This window comes from Arvicola amphibius, chromosome 7, assembly GCF_903992535.2.
Source record: "Arvicola amphibius chromosome 7, mArvAmp1.2, whole genome shotgun sequence".
NCBI classification, from domain to species: domain Eukaryota; kingdom Metazoa; phylum Chordata; class Mammalia; order Rodentia; family Cricetidae; genus Arvicola; species Arvicola amphibius.
The window spans coordinates 118741394-118767289 of record NC_052053.1 but is presented as its reverse complement, the minus strand read 5'-3'; positions in this window follow the sequence as shown (position 1 = coordinate 118767289).

The window sequence follows — 25896 nt, the reverse complement described above, 5'->3', positions numbered from 1 at the left end:
GGCTTTGTGATTGTGTTGATTTGAAGAATGACTCCTGGGGGCTCATATGTTTGAGAGCTTGTCCCTCAGCTGGTGGAACTATCTGGGGCCGATTAGGAGGTACTGCCTTGTTTGAAGAGTGTCTTACTGGGGGTTTCTAAAGACACTTGTGATTCTCACTGCTTTCCTATGCCTCAAGATATAGATCAAGATATGAGTTCCCAGCTGTCACTTTATTCTGCAATGATGGACTCTAACCCTGTGAAACTGTAAACCAACTTAAACGCTCTCTTTTGTAAGTTTCCTTATTTATGATGTTTCATCAAAGGAACAGAAAAGTAACTAATACAGTGATGTAGCTAGTGCTGAAGATAAAATTGAGATTCCAACCTTGATGTTTGTTGTATTTAAAAATAATTTGACAATTATTGTTTATCTTTGTGTGCATGGTGTGGGGGCATGCACATGTCACGGGGTCTGTATAGATGTCAGAGGGCAACTTTGGGAGTTGGTCCTTACATAACTTTTCTGTGGGTTCTGGGGACTGAACTCATTGTCTGTCTTATGTAGCAAGTGCTTATCTAGCCTCTGAGCTAATCCTGCTGTTGCAATATATAATTCAGGATGGCTTCAAACTTGTATGATCCTCCCGCCTCCATCTCTTCAGCATATCCTATCGGAGTGAGCCACCACCACGGCCAGCCAAATCTAATTTAATAAAAAGCCTACTAAGAATGTCATAAGAAAACATGGCACCGTGGGTTGGCCAGGAGGCTCAGTGCATAAAGACATTTGTTACCAAGTCCAACAACTTGGGTCTGGTTCCCAGAACCACATGGTAGAAAGAGAGGATCAACTCCTTCCAGTTGCTCTATGGCCTCCAAACACATGTTATGGCATAAGTGTGCCCACATACATGTGCACACGAAGAGGTGAATAAACGCATAGAAGAGGATTTTTAAAAGAAGGTCATATCCACTACCTTCCTATCATACTGTACTTCCCATCACACCTACTTTAGTTTAAATGTTATTGGTGGCAAATTCCTGGTGCTCCATGTCGTCCTAAAGACAAGGCAGAATGAGGTGTTTGATAAAAAGCTCATTTCAATATAAATGGGTTGATAGATTAAAAGGTAGCGGTGGGGATAACATAACACATTTGATATAAGAAGTAGAGATCTGGGTATACTGAGGTTGAAAAGGTTTAAGCAAGAATAAGGGTAGAGAAACAGAGAAGAGGAAGGAGTCAGGGGTGGGTAGAGCAAAACTGAAGATGTTTGGAAAAGCAACACAGAAACCCACTACTTTGCAAGCTAAGTATTTTCCATTTTTTATGGAAGTTGCTGTGCAGATTGCTGAGGGAGATGCGTCATCAGCTGACCTCACAGGGGTGGACATGCCTGCCACAACACCGATCTTAATAACGTTGTTGCAATTCATTTCACTTATCCAGAACCTAAAATCACCCAATATGTTGTCTATAATATTTAACAATTTTCTCTTGGTTATAGATTGACTTCTATGGTTATGAGAAAATACTCTGACCAAAGGCAACTTAGAGGTAGAAGGGATTTATTTGGCCTACAAGTTAATGTCACAGTCTGCCACAAAGGAATGCCTGTTTGCGACTTCATGCAGCATTGCTTCTAACCAGAGGACTCACACACAGCCAAGGAAGCACAGCTGAAACCATGGAGAAACGTTTACTGGCTTGTTCATAAACTTCTGCTTAGCTAGCATTCTAATACAGCCAAGGACTATCTGCCCAGCAAATGGTGTTGTCCATAGTGGGCTGGAGCCTCCAGCATCAGTGAGGAGGAAAATTCCCCTCAAACATGCCCACAGGCCAGTTTCACTGGGTAATCTCTCAATTGAGGCTTTCTTTTCAGGTGAGTCTAAGCTGTGTCAGGTGCCAGTTAAAACTAACTAGAACGCCATTAGGCCAGGGTTTTTGTTTACCATTTTTTATGTTTTATTTTTCTCCACTACTGGAGAATGAACCTAGGACCTCATGAATACTGACTAACTGCTCTAGCACTGAGCTGCCCTTAGGTGTTCTATTAGATCAGATAGGATGAAGCAAAATGATCTTTTCACATCAGTACTAGGGGTGGAAACAGTGCTTTGCATATGCTAGACAGGTATTTAACCATCAAACTACACTATCTGGTCCCAAGAGAAATAGTTTTGAACCTGCATTTATACCTCCTAGAGAACTCATCCTTTATGCCCACGAATTTGAGTATCTGACCTACATTGTTATCATTGTTGAGAAATATTTAGCATTTGCAGCATGGCTAGTCTACAGCTGACAGACCTCTCTAGCTGCCAGGAAAAAAGTTTTCCCTTCGCCTTTGAAGGATAATGTTACTGGGTATAAAAATATAAATTGGCAATCCTTTCTTTCAACACTTTAAGTATTTCATTCCACCCTTCTTCTTTATGTGGTGTTTGAGGAGCACTTCAGTACACCTACCATCTTAGGTGTTTTTCTGTAGATCATAACGATGAGTTCAGAGATGGAATCCCAGGCATCACACATGCTAGTCAATCACTGTGTCACTGAGCCACACACCGAGTTTCTTTAGCTGTTTTTTTCCCCTTTGTTTCTCATTTTTTGAAGTTCAGATGTCGTTTTCTATGGGTAAACTTTTTGGTATTCATATGACTTAATACTTTCTGTGGTCCTAGAACTTTGATTTGGTATTTCTCGTTGTGGGGAATTCTGAGTTCTTATCACTTTATTTTGTCCACGTTGTTTCAGTATTCTGATAGTCACCGGTAATGCTCCTAAGTTCTGGGAGAGTCTGTTCTGTGATGGGAAAGTTCTTCCCTTCTTATGTGAGACTGAGATGCTGGAATTAGCATCTTCTAATGGGAGGGCTGGAATTAGCTGCTTCTCTTTCCCCGGGTCATAGAAAGCTGTAGAAAGTTTCGTTTGAGAGATGGCCCTTTTTATGAAGAATGGGCAACAAAACAAAAGACTGTCTTTGTATTTTCCAGTTTCGCAGATCCTCACTGTGACAACCCAGTGGGTCTCATAAAGAGAAATCTTATAGAGATAGGGGTCCTCTCTCAACAGAGGCCAAGTGGAGTTTTTCACTTTCAAACTAGTGCATATGGTGGGTCTGGAAATTAGTAGATCATAGTTTGAGAGTAGCTCTGAGCACTATTCATCCCAAGCTGTGGTTCTCCATAGGAATCATTCTCTGTGGTTTCTGAAACAATGACTTGGCAATACAAAACAAAATATAGAACTATGATAATTAAACACAGTTCTATCGTCATAGCTTGAACTAGATGAATATTTTAAATGAGCCAGCAAAAGATGATCAGAAAAAGGAAAGGTAAAATTAAAAACATCTGAGAACATTTGAATAGAAAACCAAGGGAAACTTACAGAAGAGTCTATTTGGGATTGCAATTCCAGAGGGTTAGCATTCATGATGGTAGGGAAGCATGGTGGTCGGTCTCAGGCATGGTGACTGGAGCAGGAAGCTGACAGCTCATATCTTGAATCACTTGAAGCAGAACAAGATTGAACTGGAAATAGCACCAGGCTTTTAATCTCAAGGGCCACCTCAAGTGACATACTTCCTGCAGCAAGGCCACACTTCCTAATTACCCCAAGCAGTACTACTAAGTGGAGACCAACCGTTCAAATAGCAGAGTCTGTGGGGGACAATAAGCTCAGCTGAGAAAATACCTCCATAAGCTAGGTCTGTAGGGCATTTTCTTAATTAGTGATGGGGGAGAGCCAGCCCAATTTGGGTGATACCATCCCTAAGCCAATGGTCCTAAATGCTATAGGAAAACAGGCTTAGTAAGCCATAAGGAGCAAGCCAGTAAACACCACTCCTTCATGGCTTCTGCATCAGCAGCTGCCTCCAGGCTTCTACCTGTTTTAGCTCTTACCACAACTGTTTTCATTGATGAACTCTTATATGGGTGTATGAGTGTAACAAACCCTTTCCTCCCCAACTTGTTTTCGCTCATGTTGTTTCATCACAGCAATAGAAGCTCTGACTGACTCCAGACATTAACACAACTGACTCCATGATGGAAATACCATTCAGGAAATGGGTGGCCACAAGCCACCATGTGGGTGTTAGGAACTGAAGCCAGGCCTTCTGCAAGAGCAACTAGTGTTCTTAACCTCTGTGTCATCTCTTCCAACTCCGAAGCATAACTTTTTGCAAGACAATTCTGAGTTCTAGAAAGTGACAAGTAAGGGGATGAGAGCCAGACTTGCATTATCATTAATATAGAAATACATCAAAAAGATTATACACCATGACCAAGTTTGCTTTATCATTGAATGCAGGGGTGGTTCAACATAAGGAATCAATACATGTTGTAAACCAATAAATGGATGTGAAGACAAAAGTTTCATGATCACCTCAATAGATTAAGAAAACTCCTTTGACAAAATCTAGCATGCCTTCATGGTATATGATCTAGGGCATGCAGAGGTAGAGGGAAAACACCTCAGCACAATAATAAATGTGTATGAGAAACTTTCAGCCAACATCATCCTAAGTGGAGAGAAGCTCAAAGCAATTCTACTCAAGTCAGAAAGAAGACAGATACCCACTATCCTCATTTATTTTTCAATACTGTGCTTGAAGTACCACCTGGAGCAATAAGGCAAGAAAAGAAAAATTAAAGGAATACAAATAGGGACAGAAAAAGTAAAATTATACCTCTTTGCAGAAGACATTATTTATACATAAAAAGAAACCAAAAATACTGCTATGAAACTTCCAGAAATGATAAACAAATTCAGCAATGTGGCATGATATAGACTCAACTTTCACAAATCAATAACTTTTCTATACACAAATAGTAAACAGACAAAGAGATCAAGGAATACTCTTATTTACAATAGCCTCCAAGAAAATAAAATAGTTAGGAATAAACCAAACCAAAGAAGTGAAGGACCTCTATATTAAAAACTTCAAGCTGCTGAAGAATGAGATAAAGATACTAGAACATTGAAAATATTCTATATTATGGATTGTTAGGAGTAATATTGTAAAATGACTATCAACATTATTTATAGATTTAATTTAATCTCATCAATATCCATATCTCATTCTTCTTAAGATTCATATGAAACACAGAAGAATCTGGATATCAAAAACAGCCCTGAGCAAAAAGAACAATGTTGAAGGACTATCATTCCAGATCTTAAGATAGATTACAGAGACATGGTAATAAAAACAATATAGTATTAGCACAGAAATAGACATGCAGACCAATGGAATGAAACAGAAGATTCAAAAAGAATATCTGTTATTTCAGCCATTTATTACTTGAGAAAGATGCCAAAAACCTAAACTTGAAGAAAGAGAAGATATTTAAGAAATGGTGCTGGAAAGACTGGGTATAGCTTGCAGAAGAATGAAATTAGACCTTGAAGAATGTATCTATCACCTTGAATGAAAACTAATTCCAAATGGGGGCTTTACATCGCTAAAAGTTTACAGCACATCTAAGAAACAACCAGCTGTTCAGAGAGAAAGTCCCCAGAATGGGAGATAATCTTTTCCAGGCAACACATCCTTGAAATACACTGGTTGATTCAATTCAGAAGTGTTTTCTATTATCCAGTGTCTCTCTGCTGCTGTTGTTCCTTTCTCATTAGCGTTAAGAAAATTTAAGGTTAATAAAGCATCATGTAATCTATTTCTGGGGTATTTTCCATTCCTTTCTGTTTGTTTAGCATATCCTTTATAGTTTTATTTGAGCTTTCTATAACTGCCTGACCTGTAGAATTATTTGCTATACCTGTAATATGCTTTGTATTATAATAAATAAAAAACTGTTTCATTTTCTTAGATACATATGCTGGACCTTTGTTGTCTTTATTTGTGTAGGAATACCATGATGGCCATAACTTATAATAAACGCATGATTACTGAGTCAGCCTTTTCCTAGTTCAAGGCAGTTGCCCATTGAAAACCTGAATAAGTGTCTATGGTGTGGTACACATATTTTAATTTTCCAAATTCTGTAAAGTGGAACACATCCATCTGCCAGATCTCATTCTTTTGAGTACCCTTTTGGTTACTCCCTGCAGGTAATGGTGTTTGGTTATAGAAAGAGCAAGTAGAACATCTCTTTATAATCTCCTGAGCTTGTTGCCATGCAATACGAAACTTTTTCTTTAAAACTTTGCTATTGACATGATGTTTTCATGAAATTCTGAGGCCTGTAACACACTTCCAATCAATAATTGATCAATTTCTGCATTACCTTGGGCTAGAGGACCTGGCAGACCTGTATGGGATCGGGTGTGTGTTATGTATGTAGGACAAAAATCTATTCATGATTATGTCTTGCACCTAAATGAATAATGGAGTCAATTATGTATCATCTGGTATAAATTCATTGGTTTCAATATGCAAGACAACTCTTTCTGCATATTGTGAATCAGTAACTATATTGAGAGGTTCTTTAAAATCCCTTAATACCATAACAATAGCATATAACTCTGCCTTCTGGACAGAATTATAAGGGCTTTGTTCCACCCTACTAAATTCTTCTAATTTGTAACTTGCCTTCCCTGATTTATTTGCATCAGTATAAAATGTACAGGCTCCAGTTATTGGTGCATCATGTACAATTCAGGGAAGAATCCAAGAAGTTCTCTTTATAAGGTTAAGTCCATCACTTTTGGAATAATTGCTATTAATTTCTCCCCCAAAATAGCACAAGCTTTTTGCCATGGTTCATTGTCTTCCCATAACTTTTTATTTCACCAGTAGTAAAAGACACTATAATCTCTCCTGGGTCTATACCTGCTAATTGAAAAAGTCTCAGTTTACCTTTTATAACTAATTCAGAGACTTTTTCCACATAAATTTTTATTTTTTTTTACTTGGTTTATGTGGTAAAAATATGCATTCTAAGATAATATTGTTCCTCTGCATTAAAATTCCTATAGGAGAAATTCTGGAAGGCAATATGACTAGAATACAATTAAGATTTGGATTCACCCTACCCACATGTGCTCCTGTAATTTCTCCTCAGCAATTGTCAATTCCTTTTCCGCTTCAGCTGTTAATTCTCTGGGACTATTTAAGTCTTTGTCACCATCTAAGGCTTTGTTTCTCAGATCTCTGAAGGTATTGATAGATAATTATAGCTTTGTCAATTTAGTTGCATCTGCTTCATCAGTAAATTTTATATATAAAAACCAGGCCTTATTTTTCTAGAGCTATTAAGTCTCCTGATGAAAAAGGCAAATTTACAGACAGATTTGCCTTACCAATAGGCTCCATATTATAGATAAACAAGTTTCCAATATGAATTTTAATATTCTATTATTAAAAATGAACTCACTTTACGATGACTCAATAATCAGTTACTGGTGTCTCATGATAAATGACTAGGTAAAAAAGTCTAAGGATATAAAAGCTTTAGTAAGTTATAAGGATTTAAAAATAATTCAAATTATTTAAATGCAATTTGTATACATGCAAAATAATTTTAAATAGAAGACATTTTGAATTTATTTCTCCTTCTATACTATTATTACACTAAGATTTCAAAAATTCAAAGTTTTAACATTAACCAATAAATTTCTGATAATCTGGTAAAGAACTGATCACTATTACCAGTTGCAAGATTTTAAAGTTCCTCTGGTTATCTTCTAAGCATAGACTTAGCTTCTCATCATGCTAAGGACATCTCTGCCCAATCTATATCTCTAGCCTCTGATCAGGAAAAATAGTGTTCACGCTTTTTTTTTTTACCCAAATCCATAGCTTTCTCTGTGACTCAAAGGCATGAATCTATTCCATCTGTTTTACAGACACCTGTTAGTTGTTTTTTCTATAATATGGATATTAGTACAGATACAAAGAATGGTAATGTAAGCTAATGGGTGTCAAGGAAGTAGTAAGACTTGATCCAACTTCTCACATGTCAAATGGACTCCAGATTAGTACTCCTGTCAATCAGCTGCCTAGGATTTTCTGCCTGTTGTCTATTCATGGGGAGGGGGAGCTCCAAGTATAAAAGTTTCCTCTAAGTAACTTCTGTCCCTAGCCAATATAAGTCTTGACAGAGTTCCACTTGGCTGCGAGACTCCATCAAGAAATTGGCTGTAGACTACAAACTGCTCCAAAGATGATGATCTACACCAGGCCAGCCCATGTAGACTTACAAAATGGAAACGCCCTGGACTTGCTGAAAACCAGTCCAGTCGATGTGATTGTTTCCTGTTTCTTCAGCTGTATTGGCAAACTAGATGTTTCTAATACCTTGCTCTAATCCCTTCCCAGCCTTCAATTAACATTCCGGCCTTCCTGGGCCCTGACAATAGCATACTAATTTAAGCTGAGAAGCATTTACAAAAGGTAATGCATTACTCCTTATCCTCAACAAAAAGCTGGAATAATAGATCTTATAGTAAAGATGAACTTGGTTCATCCTTGTTTATGATTAAATCTGTTTCTTAAGGATTGAGCTTTGTCCCACCAAGAACTTTAACTGCAATGGTTCTGTTCTCCCTGTTTCAGAAAATGGAAATCATGCCTTTGTTTCAGAAAGTTGTTATGCCCAACTGGTTATACTTACATTTTGCTTTTGAGACCCCTATTTATTTGCATGTCAAATCCCCCATTTGGAAATTCTGTACTCCTTCTCACATCCAATAACGATCTCTTGAACCCCACCTTAGGGGGAAACAGCCCATATACATGAATTAAAAATATTTGTTTTAATTCGGTCGTGATGAATTGGGTCAATGGTTTTCTCCCTAATCTGTGGGATTAACAGATGCCCAGGGCTGCGTCAATATCTTATATTCCAGTTGTTAAATTTAATCATGTGGCCCCTTAGTTGATAAAAAGATTTTTGTTTATATAAAATAAATCAGAGAGATGGCTGAGAGGTTAAGAACATTGCCTGCTCTACCAAAGGTCCTGAGTTCAGTTCCCAGCAACCACATGGTAGCTCACAACCATCGGTAATGGGGTCTGGTGCCCTCTTCTGGCCTGTAGGCATAGGCATAGACAGAAAATTGTATATATAATAAATAAATATTTTAAAAAATAAAATAAAATCAATCAGTGACAGGTCACCTTGTGTTTCACATTTTCAAAATGATATTGTTGTCCTTACTTTAGGTGAAAAACTAACAATACTTTTTTTAAAATTAGGTATTATGGAACTGGAGAAGTGATGGAGCCTGGCTTGGTACTCAGAGCCTACGAGTTTGACTCAGTGTCGCGCGCTTAGAGTAAACTAACTTGCCTTCAACAGATAGATCTGCAAAATCTACTTAAAGATTGGAATAACGGAACGATTTTTTTGAAGGAACATTGTCTTTGTCTCATTTGCTGTTTGAAGACTACGACATGAAACAAGGCTATATTCCATAGAAAGAATGCTTGTTTCCAGTTCTCTCATGTAATTGAGAGAAGTGAAGAATAAAAATAAGTATAAAAGGGGAAAATTGAGATGCTAGAGAACAGGTGGCTTACCCCAAGCATTCCCTGCTTGCTCCTTTAACTATAGCTTTTTTGTTTGCTGGCTTATTTTGATTTCTTTAGCTCTTTCCCTATATGAAACCTAGTTCCAGCAATGTTAATAATGGTAATGGTCATAACCTTAGCAATATTAATAATTAATAATATTAAAATTAATAATTAATGACATTATCGACAGTGTTAACGATCATAAAGTTAATGATATTCATGATAATAATATTAACAATGATCATAATGTTAATCTTGTTGATGTTACAATATTAATGTTAGTAATGTGAATTAAGTTAGTAATGTTAATTATGTTAATAATGTTAGCAAGGGTCATAATGTTAGTGATGCTAATAATATTAACAATGTTGGCAATGTTAACAGCTATTAGGAATGTTAACAATATCAGGAATGTGAACATTGTTATTAAAGCGAACAATTTTCCTTTTGATTTTTTGAGACAGGGTTTCTCTGTAGCTTTGGAGCCTGTCCTGGAACTAGCTCTATAGACCAGGCTGACCTCTAACTCACAGAGATCCACCTACCTCTGCCTCCTGAGTGCTGGGATTAGAGATGTGGGCCACCACCACCTGGCTAATGTTAACAATTTTATGGATGTTAACAGCCAGTGTTAACAATGTTAACGGTATTAATACTGGCATGAATGTTAACAGTGTTAGCTATACTAACAGTGTTAGAACTGTTTATGTTAACAATGTTAACAGACAGTGGAGACTGATAATAACTAAGAGAGGAAATAACAAATTAAGCAAACAAAAAGGAAAGGTGCAGAGAATAAGGAAGGGGGAGTAAGGGAATGAAGGGAAAGAGTTGAAGACTTAGGTTGATGAGTGGTGGTGGCTTAGAAAGCATGAATACCTAGGTTTAGTCTGCAGCACTGAGATGAAAATAAAGTTATAAAGAGAAGTGGAGAAAGGGTAGAAAATGTAGGTGTAGACTCCAATAGAAGGGATGAACATCCGGGTGTCAGGACCCTATCATCAGATAATGTGTTTGAGCCTTGATTTTAGAGGGTGATGCACATATCTTAAGACCTTATTGTGATTGTTGAAAAATATAAAGTAATTGTAATAATGTATTCAAGGTCAAATGTTTCTTCTTAAAAATATAAGGATACGAAACCTCCTTTGTCAAAGACATTAACAGAAAATGATATCTTTATTACTGCCAGTGGTTCCAATCAATTAACATCAAATGCAAAAATAATCCCAGGAACAAAGATTAAGTATTATTTAAATCATGGAACTAAGACCCATAGTCAGACATGACTTCAATAATGCAAATGTATTTGTGAATAGCTGGGTAGACAAATTCATTTATAACAACAGACAGTGTCAGGAGAAGATTAAAATATATATGCACCACATAGATGAAATAATTGTAATCAGGAGAGAAGAATTACCCCAATTGGAGAGTTTCACTGAATAGCTGAATTTCATGTATAACACAATCAAGTTCCCAGTCTTACTCAGTCTCACCACTGTTCATTTTCTGCATGTTCTGATTAATTTAAACTGTAGTTAATTGAACCCTGAAATGTTCAGGAAACTAAAGACAGGAGCAGTCTGGTATGGACAGTTCCTACCTGTCCAAGACAGTGGCCACAGAGACGAATTGAAATGGGTAATTTGAATCCTACTTCTCGTTAAATGTCTGTCATGGGAGTAGAAATTTGGTTGAAGATTATGCAAAGGGAGGGCTATAAAATACTGAGACTAAAATGCTATAAATTGTTATGGATTTCAGCGTTCATTGGTGGAAAAGATTTCAAGCCATCTCCAAGTTGTAAACCTGAACTAGGCTTGCTTGCATTTATGTCTTATTTTGCTTTAAAGGGAATTCACCTTTTCAACAGCACTTTTTAAAACCAGTCATTCTTTCCATCAAGATAATTTTTTTTAAAAAAAATTCCAAGGAAAGAATTCAGTGACACAAGAAATTCTAAGCCCATGGCAGAATCAAAATTACTCAAATGAGCTGTTATCCCAGGGTGCTTATGCTTCCCTTATCAGTCCAGACAAATGGTTGGTCAAAGGCCTTAATGTTACTGCTTTATTGACCCATTTATTCAATTATCTGTCTGTCCACCCAATACCTATGTGTACATGATTTATTGCTAGGTGGTATTCTAAAGTATTTCAGGTACTAGGAAGAAACAACTTGCTCACAACTTTCCTCTGACCTCAGGCAATCCCTAAATCCTTCATGCCCTATCAGCAAAATATAATACAGAGAATATAATGATAAAACATGGCCATGCCACAGAGAAACAATGTGCATATGCATTATTAAGGTGCAACTATGTCAGAAGCTCTAACACCATCTGTCTTAAATTGTTTTTATTTCAATGAAAGTACCATATTGATACATTTCCTGTGTTTAAAAATGCCATTATTTCCAGACAAAGCCAAAGTCCCATTGCAAGTTCGAGCACTGTGGTGGTAGGTATCTTCTTTCACCGAAATACACACTTTTCATAGTTTTCTTGTTCCTGAGCTGAGATTGAAAAGGGTTTGCTTCTGGTGGTGGTTTGAATAAGAATGCCCCCTCCATAGACTCATATTTGACTGCTTAGGAAGTGGCATTAGGAGGTGTGGTGATGGAGGGCTCTCGTTGGTTAATAAAGAAACTGCCCTGGCTTTTTGATAGGGCAGGATTTAGACAGGTGGGTGGAGTAGACAGAGCAGGATGCTGGGAGTGAAGCAGATGCCTCGGGCAGTCGCCATGATTCTCTGACCGGAGACAGATGCCATGGAGCCAGCCGCCAGGTCAGACATGCTGAATCTTTCCCGGTAAGACACCACCTCATGGTGCTACACACATTATTAGATATGGGTTAGTCAAGATGTGAGAGTTAGACAATAAGAGGCTGAAACTAATGGGCCAGGCAGTGTTTAAATGAATACAGTTTGTGTGTTGTTATTTCGGGGCATAAGCTAGCCATGCATGCGGGAGCAGGGAGGGATGAAAAGCAGGCCCGCTGCTCCTCACTACAGTGTGGCCTTGTTGGAGTAGGTGTTACCTTATTGGAGTAAGTGTGTCACTGGGGGTGGGCTTTAGGGTTTCAAATGTTTAAGCCAGGCCCAGGGTCCTTCTCTTTTCCTGCCGCCTGTGGATCCAGATGTAGAACTCTAAGCTACTCTCCAGCACCATGTCCACCTGCATGCTGCCATGCTTCTCACCATGATGATAATAGATTAAACCTCTGAACTGAAAGTCAGCCCCAATTAAATGGTGTCCTTAATAAGAGTTGCTGGGGCCGTGGAGTCATGGTGTCTCTTCACAGCGATAGAAACCTTAACTAAGACCCTACACCTGGCTTTTTACCCTAAATGTACCTGAGGGATGCTTCACCACATGGTTTCTAGGGAGCACACCTTTATTCTCTGTTCAGTCAACATATTCTTGAGTTGGCAGAAGAAAGTATTTTCTGGTTGTTTCCTTTCTAGATTATTGGTCCTTCTGACAGCGGCTCAAGATGTTAATATAAACAAAACTCTGAACATGGTAGACCTGCCCTGGGAGCTCAAGAGTGCATTTCTCCAGGGAGAGCCGTCAAGAGCATCAGAGACTGCACCGCCTGCGGTGTGTATTAACCACTACGATGGCTCAGGACAGACAGTTCAGATCCTCGGGGCACGGATTCTTGGGCAGACAATAAAGAAGACAGAATACTTTCTTTCTGTGGCATAGAATGGCTTTGGCTGGTGACCCCTCAGCTACGAAGGTCACTTACTGCATGCCGTAACAAGCACCTGTGTAAAAGAGATCATTTGAAGCCCAGCAACAGGAAGGCAAAGTTGTTTCAATGGTGTTTTCTCCTTTGGCAGGATGACTGATATTATTAGTATTTCATGTATCTATGTTATGTAGTCATCTTAATTTTTTGACTGGTAATTACTGAGGATGGCCGAGACTTGTAGGCCCTTCTCTGGCTTGCTAGTTCTTTTGCCTTCTTTGAGCACTGATGAAAAAAAGAATTCAATTTCTTTCACAATGGAATCTAAGTCAATTTTCAGACCTGCGTTAAATGCTCCAAGGCGGTTGACTTTGGTGGTTGTGCTAAGTCCTAAGTAGAAGGCAGTCTCATTCACCACCCAGTCCTAGCTTCTCTGTGTTATCTGAAGCTGCCTTCTTCCTTAGAGACCCACATCCCCTCCTGGAGCCCAGCAGAGTGTAAACAAATCCCTTTCTCTCCAGGGTTCCATGAAAAGCCAAGCCATCATCCAACACAATGAAGCAAGCTGGTGAAGGAAAGAACCAATCAAAGCTCTTTGATTCTGAGACTCGGGAAAGACCCTTAGGAAACCTGGTAGTAGTTCTCCTATCAGAGGAGAGAAAGCCACCAATTAACTGGGAAGAGTACTCATTTTCGGCACTCTAAATGTTACGATTTTCAAACTGCAGTGCTTAGCGTTCTGTAGAGCGGCAACGAAGGGCGTGCTTACCTTAGTATTTACATGCTAAAGTCTGCCAAAGCATTGGAGAGCACGCCATAGGAAAATTTCATGCTTTCTCAAATGAAACCCACTCCTTCTCCCGCGGATGGCCCGCAGGTTTCGAGGCATGTCCGTCATACGCTCTTGTAATTCCCACAAGCCTAGGAGCTTGAGGTAAAACTCTTGACAAAACTCTTGCGGCACCCAGTTCTCAGAACTATTGCGGCTGAGTGGCTTATCGTCTGTCTTGATCATTTTCTCAGTGTGACAGCTGAATTGGGCATTTTTTGGTCAGGCCAGCTTCACATATGTTTTCTATGTTCCAGAAAGTGGAATTTGCTGCTTTCTGCTAATTACCTTTCCTTGTTTTTTTTTTTTTAATTTTTATTAGTGTTTACTCATTGTACAAAGTCATGAATTTTGTAGTGATATTTTCATTTCTTATGCCATGTACTTTGACCATAGCCATTCTCTATCACCTTCCCACCTCCGTCCCCTCTCCGCCGCCCCCAGATCTCCTCCCAAGCAGCCCTCCTTCTGTTTGTACTTAGCAACGCGATGCATTCTTCTTTGATAAATGATACCCCCTTGGATTTGTTCTACTGAAACATTATTAGGTGTTTAGCTAGGTTTCCAATTATGACTTTTATTACATGTGTTCTAGTTTTTAACAAGGTTTCAGAAATATTTAGTTATATGCCAAATTGAGAGTCCTTTCAAACAACTTATTTTTGTCTATTGAACTGAAACAATGTTAACAAAAGCTCAGAGGTTAACCCAGAGAGGAAGGGAGGAAGGAGGTCAGGAAAGACAGGGGGAAGGAGGGCAGATAGGAAGGGAGGAAGGGAGGAAAAAGAACAGATAGGAAGGAAGGAAGGGAGGAAGAGAAGGGAGGAAGGAGGAACAGAGGAAGGGAAGGAAGGGTATTTAAGAGTAGCTTAGGACGGTGTTAAAAATATTACTATATTAGAATTATAAAACCTTAGAGGTAAAATAGGAGCCTCAGAGGCTAACTCGTTGATTTTCCTCTGCACTGACAGAACAGAGATCTTCCCGATTTAATTGTTAAATCTAGGATTTGACATTTAAAATCTTATATTGGGGAAAACAGTGCATTTAAAAGCATTCTTTTTGATTTTTTAAACCAATGCATGAAGTGTCCTAAATATATAATTGTAATATAAGATCAGAATAGCACTCAAAATTCTATTTATGTTGCTTGCATAAATGCACTTTTAAAAAACATTTATGAATATGTATTACTATTACTAATGGTGTCTCAGTTCTCTAATGAGTATTGTGTGTCTGTGTGTGTGCGTGTGTGTGTGTGTGTATGCGCGCGCATGTGTGGTGAATGCATTGGTGTATGTGCACAAGATTTGCTGAGAGAGAATGATGGAATTCTCAGGGTTTACTTTATCTCTGGCATCAGCTTTGACTAGACTAACTTTTTAAGACTTAGACGTGTTTGACCTTTTCCCTAGTTGGTGATTACAGTTAATGACAAGTTAAACAGGAAATACGCATGTAAGACATGCTATTTCATTTTAAATTCTATCTGTCATTCACCTACAGATCTAGTAGCAAAAGAAAGACCCCTTGTTCTTCATAGTTTCTTAAAAAATAAGGCATGCAATAGGAGGGTAAGATGGGAGCATTCTCCACTGCAGAGCTCCCTGCTCACGGAAGGAGATGTTAGAGGCTGAGACAAAGAACTTTTTTTTATTTTTTTACACTTTGTCAGGCACTGAAGACACAAAACAGTAGGTAAATGCAGCCTTGGCTTGTTAAGAACTCATTGACAAGTGGAGTGAGGAGCTTTATTAGCAATATTTACAGTTTTATTCAATAAGTATTATATTATAAACATGTTTTAAAAAATCTAGGCTCATGAGTGGTCCAGCATTGAACGGTGCCCAGAAGCAATGATGAGTGTCTGGGTATGAACAATGTCTTTTGAGATTTTCAGCTTTGTATGCCTTCACAAAACCAGGCCTTCTCCAATGCTAGGGGAAGGACAGTATCTAGGTTTGTTTCTTTTTCAAGTGGCCGTCTCTGTTCTCTCTTGCAAATATGAGGCCCTGAATACATAGTCAATGCCTGTTGGTTTGAGCTCAGCCCAATTTCTCAGTAGCAATAAGGAAAGAAGAGCCTTGCTCAAAAACTCCGAATATTACTAACTGATTCAACTAGTTCTTCGTAGGCAGATGTCCACGTTTGTGGGAGGTTAAGCCTCTGCTCCCCTGTCCTGTCAGCATGTTCCATCCCCACGATGTTCACACTCGTCTTCCTTTCTTCTTCACACCTCAGTTATAAGCTTTCTGGGGTTCGCAGTCACTGTTTTTAGTGTTCTGTTAAGTATCATTACCACCAGCTGTGTTATTCATTCCCTGTGCATTTGAGAACAACCTAGAGTTTAAGTGACCGAAGAGATAGCATTTGGATAAACAGTCTGTTTTTGAGTAGAACTCCCTTAGAGACTCCAAAAGAGGGATTCTTTGATTCCAGTTTGTCTTCTTTTTTTAGCCTGCCCAATGTCTATTGTTTGGGGAAATAAATGAGGAAAGTGTCCATTTGATGGGCAGTTAGTTAGTTTGTCTCTGAGGATTCTGCAGTTGAGAGTTTACTTTGGGAATGTCCTGGTTCTAAGTGTTTCCTCCAGTGTCCATAGGAGCAGAGTGCTAACTTGGTGGTATGAAGCACTGGGCTGATGGAAAGACACTGGCTGCTAGATTAGCCCATAAGAGTTTAGTTCATATTGAATGTAGTTAAAACAGCATGGATTTCTGACAGGATAATTTTCTCCTACTATAATTTTACCTACTTGTATTTTCAACTGCATCTGTAAACAGGCTGGGTAGGCTAACCCAGGAACTTAACTAGCACCGGGAATAGTGTTTCCATGGAAGTATAGATTATTTTGCATTTCAAACAATAGCATAGTGAATGAACTTTTGGGACACAATCTTTTTGTAGGTTAAGGATTTCCCATGTTTACATTTTTTATCATTCCTTTTTGCCTGCCTTCCCATTGCCTCCCTCCAACCCTGAGGTCTAATGGTGGCTGAATATGATTGCAAACTCACTCCCTTGTCATTCTTCCTTTCCAGCAGCCAGGACTGAAATAGCTTGATAGAGCATAATGGGAAATGGAGATGATAATAGCTACACATCTCCCACTTTTCAACAATGATAGAAAGATAATTGAGGCAATATTTCTGAATACTAGGAGGAGATGCACTGTATGGAAATCTGAATGTCATTATCCCCCCCATAGGTTGTACAAGAAAGAAAATGTAAACACCATTATGGTTCACTGCACTCCTCTCATCCCAGACAGAGTGACCTTTCGGAACCCTTTATTCTGAAAAATCTAACTGGGTATTTCTCAAACACCTGCGGGTGGTGGCTTCTATAATCTTCTTGCTTTCATACCTGCCATGTACATAGCAACCCCCCAAATAATATTTATTTGTACATTTAATAGTTATAAAAATGACTTCTAACCCCTGGGAGCATAATCCTCAAAAAGCAAACAAACTACTTTCAGATAGGAAGCTAGTGAGAACGGAAAGTTTGTTGTTTAAAAAACAAACAAACAAACAAACAAACAAAAAGACATTTTGTCACATGAAGAGGCTGGCTCCACAGCAGCGAAGAGATTCACAGAACTCTCCTGACTTTTTCCTGCATGATCCTCTGACACATGTGACCATCCCCAGGGAATACTGACAAGCAGGATCCACTTAACATGTCCCCATCCGCCTTGTTCTTCCTCCCCAACGAGACGCAACAGCAAGGCTCTAGCGAAGGCCAGTGAGGAAGAAAATAAAAGCTGAAAGTTCTAATCAAAACTCTAATCAGAAAGATGACAACTGGGGAAGATTATTAAATTCTCTTTGCTCCCTTGATGAATTTAATAAAGAACTAATCAAAGATCATTAGAAGGCCTTTGTGCCCGGCTTACACTGTAATAGGATTGCAATCTGAACTTGTGTTTTTGTGGGCTTTCAGGATTGGGTTGGACATGTAAATACATTAAAAACTATAGATGGTTAGACAGTTTGTAGTATTTTTAATGTACAAACCCATGAAAATGTATAAGCTATTTATTGTGCTCATCCGCTCTGCCAACTAAAAATATAGAGGATTTTGATTTTGATCTTTACTAATTAGAATTTAAAAATTTTGTGTCAGTGTCTAGCTCAATTTTTTTCTAATGATCTTTGATTAGTTCTTTTCTTAAATTAACAGGAAAATAAAAAATGGTGTCATTTAATTTCCAGAGCATAAAAATATGTAAATAACTCCATAACTACTAGAGCCACTGGAAATTTATAGAAAATTATGGTAATAGCTGAAGAGGTTCCTTATTCCCCCTCCCCATTTCCGAACATTTGCTTAATGCTCCTTATTTTCAAATGGTCTCCCTGTAGCCTTCCAGCTACATTTTATGCATTACGTTTTCAGTGTCTCATACACTGTGTACTTCGCTGTTGCTTCTTATGAGATCTGTATTCCAATGCATTCTTATGAGATCTGTATTCCAATGTATTCTTATGAGATCTGTGTTCCAATGTATTCTTATGAGATCTGTGTTCCAATGTATTCTTATGAGATCTGTTTTCCAATGCATTCTTATGAGATCTGTATTCCAATGTATTCTTATGAGATCTGTATTCCACTGTATTCTCATGACATCTGTATTCCACTGTATTCCATGACATCTGTGTTCCACTGTATTCTCATGACATTTGTGTTCCACTATATTCTCATGACATCTGTGTTCCACTGTATTCCATGACATCTGTGTTCCACTGTATTCTCATGACATCTGTGTTCCACTGTATTCTCATGACATCTGTATTCCACTGTATTCTCATGACATCTGTATTCCACTGTATTCTCATGACATCTATATTCTACGGTATTCTTATAACATCTGTATTCCACTGTATTTTTTTACATCATTTGTATTCACTTTTTTACAAAAACCCTCAGTGCCTGATTGGTCCTCTACAGTATCCTCCCAAACCAATAACATCTTTCACCCCAGAAACTTAGGATTCCTAATGCTATATTCTCCAACTTCCAAGAGACCCTCAGATGTCTAAATTTATTTATTTTTTAAATGGTTGATTTATTTATTTTATTGAATTGGTACTTTTCCTGCATGTATGTCTTGCAAAAGTGTTGGATGCCCTGGAACTGGAACCATGGACAGTTAGTTGTGAGCTGCCATGTGGGTGCTGAGAATTGAGCCCTGATTCTCTGGAAGAGCAGCCATTGCTCTTAGCTGCCAAGCCATCTCTTCAGTTCCAGTTCTCTAAATTTATGATACTGGATTTTGATTTGTCTTAGTATGAAAATTCCTTTATGATTATTTTTAAATTATTGGCTTTCATTAATATAAAGAGCTTAATATTTGTTTTGAGCTTTATTGTTGTTGTTGTTGGTTGTATTCTTAATACAATAGTTCTTAATTTTTCATCTGCCATTTTTGGGAGGAGAAAATTTATTCTGGAATTACTAGAATAAATAAAGGGAACAAAAGAAATAGGGGAAGCTTGAAATAAAATAAAATTAAAACATTGAACTCTCACAGTTGACCAGCATCTGCAAGTAAAGCATAATTCACATTGTGTTGTTTAAAGCAACATTAGATGTTTAGCAGAGATGATCCACCTTGAGAAGAACATTCATTTCTCTATTGTTTTCTACATTTCTTTTCATAAGTTACATTACTTTGTGGCTATTTAAAAGTTTATAGAACAAATTTGTAAATACACCTGAGTAAATAATAATAATAATAATAAACCCCAGCACTTCTTTTGTATATGTGCTTGTTCATATGCAGGAATGCTAGTGTGTGTGTGTGTGTGTGTGTGTGTGTGTGTGTGTGTGTAGGTCAGAGGACAACCCTTGGGTGTCTCTCAGTCCTTGCCTTTCCACCTTGTAAGAGCAGGATCTCTGTGCCAGTGAATGAACAAGGCTAGCTGTCTGTGAGCATGGAGAGTCTCGTGTCTCTGGCTCCCTGCCTTAGCACGATGGGATGACAGATGTTTGCTCTAGTAAATCCAGGTTTTATATGGGTTCTAGGGAACTCAGGTCATCAGGCTTGGGTGCCAAATGCTTTACTTATTGAGCCATCTCCCTAGTTCCCTTATATATCATAGAAAAGTCAAAATCTCCTACCTAGTATTGGTAGAAATGATCAAGAGTTTAACTCTAAACAATAGCCCTGCTCTGTCGAAATGAAATGTTCAGAAACTCTAAAACTGTGAATTTCAATGTGAAATAAAAAACTAAACATTGAACTTCCAATCACTGGAAAAGGATGCTTTCTTTAAAATGTCTTTCCTGATAACTTTTTTCTTTTTTTTATTATTGATATTTATTGAGCTCTACATTTTTCTCGGCTCCCCTCCCTGCTTCTCCACTCCCTTTCAACCCTCTCCCAAGGTCCCCATGCTCCCAATTTACTCAGGAGTTCTTGTCTTTTTCTACTTCCCATGTAGATTAGATTTATGGATGTCTCTCTTAGGTCCTCATTGTTGTCTAGGTTCTCTGGGATTGTGATTTGTGGGCTGGTTTTCTTTGCTTTATGTTTAAAAACTACTTATGAGTGAGTACATGTGATAATTGTATTTCTGGGTGTGGGCTACCTCACTCAAAATGATGTTTTCTAGCTCCATCCATTTGCCTGCAAAATTCAAGATGTCGTATTTTTTTCTGTTGTGTAGTACTCCATTGTATAAATGTACTACATTTTCCTTATCCATTCTTTGGTCAAAGGGCATTTAGGTTGTTTCCAGGTTATGGTATTGATTATGATTTCTCAGAAAATTAGGAAACAATCTTCCTCAAGACCCAGTAATACCACTCTTGGGTATATATCCAAAGGATGCTCAATCGTGCCATAAGGATATGTGCTCAACTATGTTCATAGCAGCATTGTTTGTCCTGATTACAGGAGCCAAACCTGACCTTTGACTCAAGAAGAAGTAACTTGAAATTAAGTCCATGAGCATACCAGTTCTCAATGTGTCCTAAAGATACTTAGTCACCTTTACTGTACAACCATAGAGTATCTTAATAGTGCCTTAAACTACATAGCATCTAATCTCTATGAAACCTCAGATTGTTTTATTCTGCACGTCCATAGCCCAGCTCCCACAACATTCTTCAGGCAGCCTGAGCAACTCTGTCATACACTTTTGTAGCTGAACAGGACTACCGTGTTCTGCTAAGACTCCAGATCTCTGAGGCATGGCCAGGAAGTCATTGCCAGGAAGACAGCTGGTGGCTGCCTTCCTGAATTTCTTTTTCCCCAGAGGGTCTTATTGTTTCATTCCTGAATCAGGTGGCTTGAAAGCTTGTTTAGAGTTGGGGGCCTAGTCCAGTGTTAGGTACCCAATCATAGTGGAAGTCACATCTTTTCACTCCTACCTGAAATCATATTCTCATATTGGAAAGAAACTAAAGCCCTCATGGCACTATGGAATGCCATTAAGCAATTCTCATCCAATTTGCAAAAATTAAACTAAAGTTTTATGTTTTATCATTTTAAATTCAAAGTCATATGGGCAACATTCAGTTTCATAGAGGTAACTTGTTTTTTAAAATATTAAATTGTTTGCTTTTTAGAGCAAACAAAATATGGGAGGAAAAACCTCCTTCTATAGAGTTACAATATATGACCTAACTGTGCTCTTATTCCCTACACTATATTTGAACTGCATTTACTTCAGGTAACAGGAGTAACTTCAGGAAACCTTAGTAGTAAATCTGCCTTTCATTTTGCCTTGGCTTTTGTCTTCTGAGATTTCTGAAATAGAAGATCATTGTTGCAGCAATTTTCTTGTTAAATTATATGGATATCAAGTTTGGCAACTTTGTAGGGTGTTGACTGTTCTTTCTTTTGAGTCAGAGTCACACAATGTAGATCCTCTTGACCTCGAGTTCATTAGGTAGCCTAGGCTATCCTTGAAACCATGATCCCGAGTGCTAAAGTCACAGGCATTTGACATGAGGTCTGACCCAGGGATGATAATTTTGGATGGTTTCTCCCAGTTGCAGAAAGAGCTTTTAGGCCTGTCATTGTATTCAATTCACCAAGAAAGAAACCAATGACATAAGAAAAATCTGTGCAGTTAACAGCAGAGGTGGGAAGTAGCTGTTCCTAAGAAAATGGTTCACGCACATGCGCATATGTGTAATGCTGCCTGGGTAGTCAAAGCAAACGATTTAGTATTTCTCTAGAGAGTAACTTAACTTTCTCTAGAGAGGAATGTTAAGATCTCGATGGGCTCAAACGGTAGACTGATACAGTGATAGTGATGATGTAGTCAAACATAAAAGACAATGGCTGCAAACTAGGGAGGCCATCATGAAATGCCACTGGTTACAGTCAGCAGAAGCAGCAACACAGATGTGGTCATTTCAGTGTGATGTCTTAAACCCAAGACCTGCTCTGCTCAGCTTCTGACCTGGTACTTCAATCAGATCCCTCTCCCTCTTCCCTTCACTCTCTCTCTCTGCACACATATGTATCGGCACATGTCTGTATGTGTGTGCATGTATGTGGAGGCCAGAGGTCACCTTGCAGTGTCATTTCTTAGGTGCCGTTGAACTTATTTTTTCACACAGGGCCTGCATTGGTCTGGAACTTATTGATTTGTCTAGGCTGGCTGGCGAGTGAGCCCCAAAGCTCTGTCTGTCTCTACCTCCCTGCTGGTGGAATTACAAGCATGTGATACCGTGCCTGACTCTTACATGGATGCTCGGTTTCCAACTCAGGTCCTTGTACATGTTTGATAAGCACCTTATAGACTGAACTATTCCTGAGCCCTCAAGCTGACTTTTCCAGAACAATTTCTTTCATAGGCAGAACAGGAGCCAGATGGCATTAAACACCCCGGGTCCTAGAGTTCCTTACTCTTTCCTTTGCTCATTTGTCCCTTCCTCTTTTAGTTATGCAGTTTGTTTGTCTCTAGAGATAACCCCCCACCCCACCCAGGCCATCAACAGTCTAGTCTACTTCTCCATATTTCAGAGTTGCGTGCTGCAAGTTTCAGACGTTTTGGTGACTGTGGAGTCCGAGCACAAGGTTTGTACTGGAAAGCCAGTGTCTGCTCTTTCTGCTGGATGCACTATTTCCCCGTGCTTGAAGGTGAGTGCATAGCATTTGTTTGTCAGGTGAATTTCTGGAACTGAGCTTACGAGGCTGTTCCATAATAGCACAAAAAGAGGTTTCGAGCTGGGCAGCGGTGGCGCATGCCTTTAATCCCAGCACTCGGGAGGCAGAGGCAGGCGGATCTCTGTGAGTTCGAGACCAGCCTGGTCTACAAGAGCTAGTTCCAGGACAGGCTCCAAAGCTACAGAGAAACCCTGTCTCGAAAAACCAAAAAAAAAAAAAAAAAAAAAAAAAAAGAGGTTTCACTTTTGTTACCTGTGATCTCCCCTCCAGGAGTCTTTATTGGCTCCCCTCACACTCAGCATCTCCGGTACCAGATATCATTCCTGAGACTGAGAATGCTTCTGGTTTCAACCTTCTTTCGTGGTCCAGCTCTCCTTAGTCCTGGGGTGATAGAAGGAACACACTCAGAATTCCTGCGACTCTCTGATGCAGAGAAACTTGACCTTCTCTTAGGCCCAGGCTCTCCTGGGGTTTGCCCATGCCCATGTTAAAAACAACTGACTTGTCTCCCAAACAAAAGAGTTCATCTTAAAGAGGAATTTTTAGAGCAAATGGTTAGAATGCTTTGATTTTTCTTCTTACAATTTCTCTAAAAATATGTTTATAGCAAAGTTATAACTTCCAACAAAGTGGCCTGACAAAAAGTTCAATAAAATGATAGGCAACATAGAGCATCCAGGTTTTAAGACAGATTTTTTTTTTTTATCTGAGGCAGCATATGCATGTTCTCTTGAGATAACTGCTTCACACCTGCAGCTTTCTGTCAAAGAAATTCCATGTTTCTGGCATCTCATCTGTTTTCCTAAGGTCTCCCCCAAAACTTAGACCTTACCATCACAGGAGGTCTATGCAGGGGTCTGACCCTGCTGTGTGTTTCATGACCTTCACAGCTTTCTGGAATTTTGGTGAAAGCCTCTAGGGACCCACATCTTTTACATTTTGTATCACTATAAAGTCAGCATTATGTAGCCAATAATGCCAATTTTTCTAGCAGCTTGAGATAAGCCTAGGTCTTTTGGATCATTGCTACGGTAGCTGAGAATCTGAGTTACTGACCTGGGGCCCTATTTCTGTAGGCAATCCTTGGAACAAGGTACCCAATGCTGTATCTTCTTAGGTGCTCTTTTGGGGCAGTCATCTTTCAAATGAACTTATATTTTATATGTTTTAATATGTGGGATCTTGCCCCCAGTGCACCTTTCCTATTGTCCTGGTATAAAATGTTCTCCTTTAGTGGTGCTAATGTTTTTAGTAATTACAAGTATGGCTTTGTCCTCACCAGCCTTATCTACACCTTTAATTGGATTATGTTCTTTTCTTGGCACCAATTTCCTGTATTTGTGATAGTTCCCGTTACCATACCCGAATACCTGGCAGAAGCAATTTAAGGTGAAAGGGGAGGAAGGATATATCCTGCTCACGATTTGAGGGGGTACACTTTAGAAAAGGTGTGGTGGCAGGAGTGCTGTTGCTGTCGCAGCGGGAGCGGGAGACATCTGGTTACATCTGGCCAGCATTCAGGAAATGAAGAACTAGGGCTGGAGCTGAGGATGGGCTATCATCTATGAGGTCCACCCTCAGCATTTGCTTTCTTCAGCAAGGCCAGTGCTGGTTGGTTTTAATATCAATTGCCACAAATTCGAGTCACTTGAGTAGAGAGCCTCATCTGAAGAACTGCCCTGACTGCCTTGATTAATGTAGGAAGACCCAGCACAACTGTGGGTGACACCTTCTCATAGCAGCCCTGGTGGGAAAAGGTATTTCCAAAGGAGTATTAGCTCTTCTTTTGCTCATCATGCTTTCCCTCTTGACGCTGAATTGATTTTCCCTGTTTCATTGCTGCTGCTGCAACAGCCATTGATTCTGTCTCTGATAGCAGAACCAGGGAGTTATGGTGGCTAGAATGTCACTTGAGTGTCTAATAGCTTGGATGAGCAAATGTTAGTTGACCCCATATGAAAAGAGTTTTATGGGTGGGTTATCACAGATGTCTATTGTAGACTAGAGATCAGTGACTCTCTGGGAACCTTCCAGGCTTCCAGTGCCAGATGAGGAAGAAACGTTTGCCAATGAGAACAACCTAGGTGAACCTCCGAATTTCAAAGGACATTCATAAATGTCATCAAAGAACTTAAGGACTTTAAAGAAGACAAACAACATAATGAACTTTAAAGAGAAAGCATTTAAAGAGAATGCCCGAGTGAGGTCCAAACGAAGACAAACATAGGTTGATGAAGATGATGGTAATCAAGGATTTGCAAACAGAATTTAATGAAAATGTAGGAACATTGAAGAGGACTCAAGCTAAAGTGAAGATGAAATTGAAAAAACCCAATAACCCAACTAAGAAACTCAGAGGAAAGACTTACAGGTATAATGAGTCAAGCAGAAGTTTGAATATTAGAAAGTTCTAGATGAAATAAAATATATGAAAATTATTTGAAGCAGAGTAAAAAAACATACAAGAAATTTGGGACATCATAAAACGACCTTCAAATTATAGATGGGAGAGAAGAATCCCAGATCAATGACACAGACAAGAACTTCAGCAAGATTAGAGAAGAGAACGTCCACAAAGTAAGGAAAGACACACCAATATAGAAACAAAAAGCAACACAACACCAAACAGACAAGACCAGAAAAGAAAATCTCCATGGCATATCATATTTAAAACAATTATACAAAGCAAAAAAAGTGTTTTGAAAGCTGCTAAAGATAAAATGAAACTTGCATATAAAGGAAAACCCACTAGAGTAACAGCTGATTGG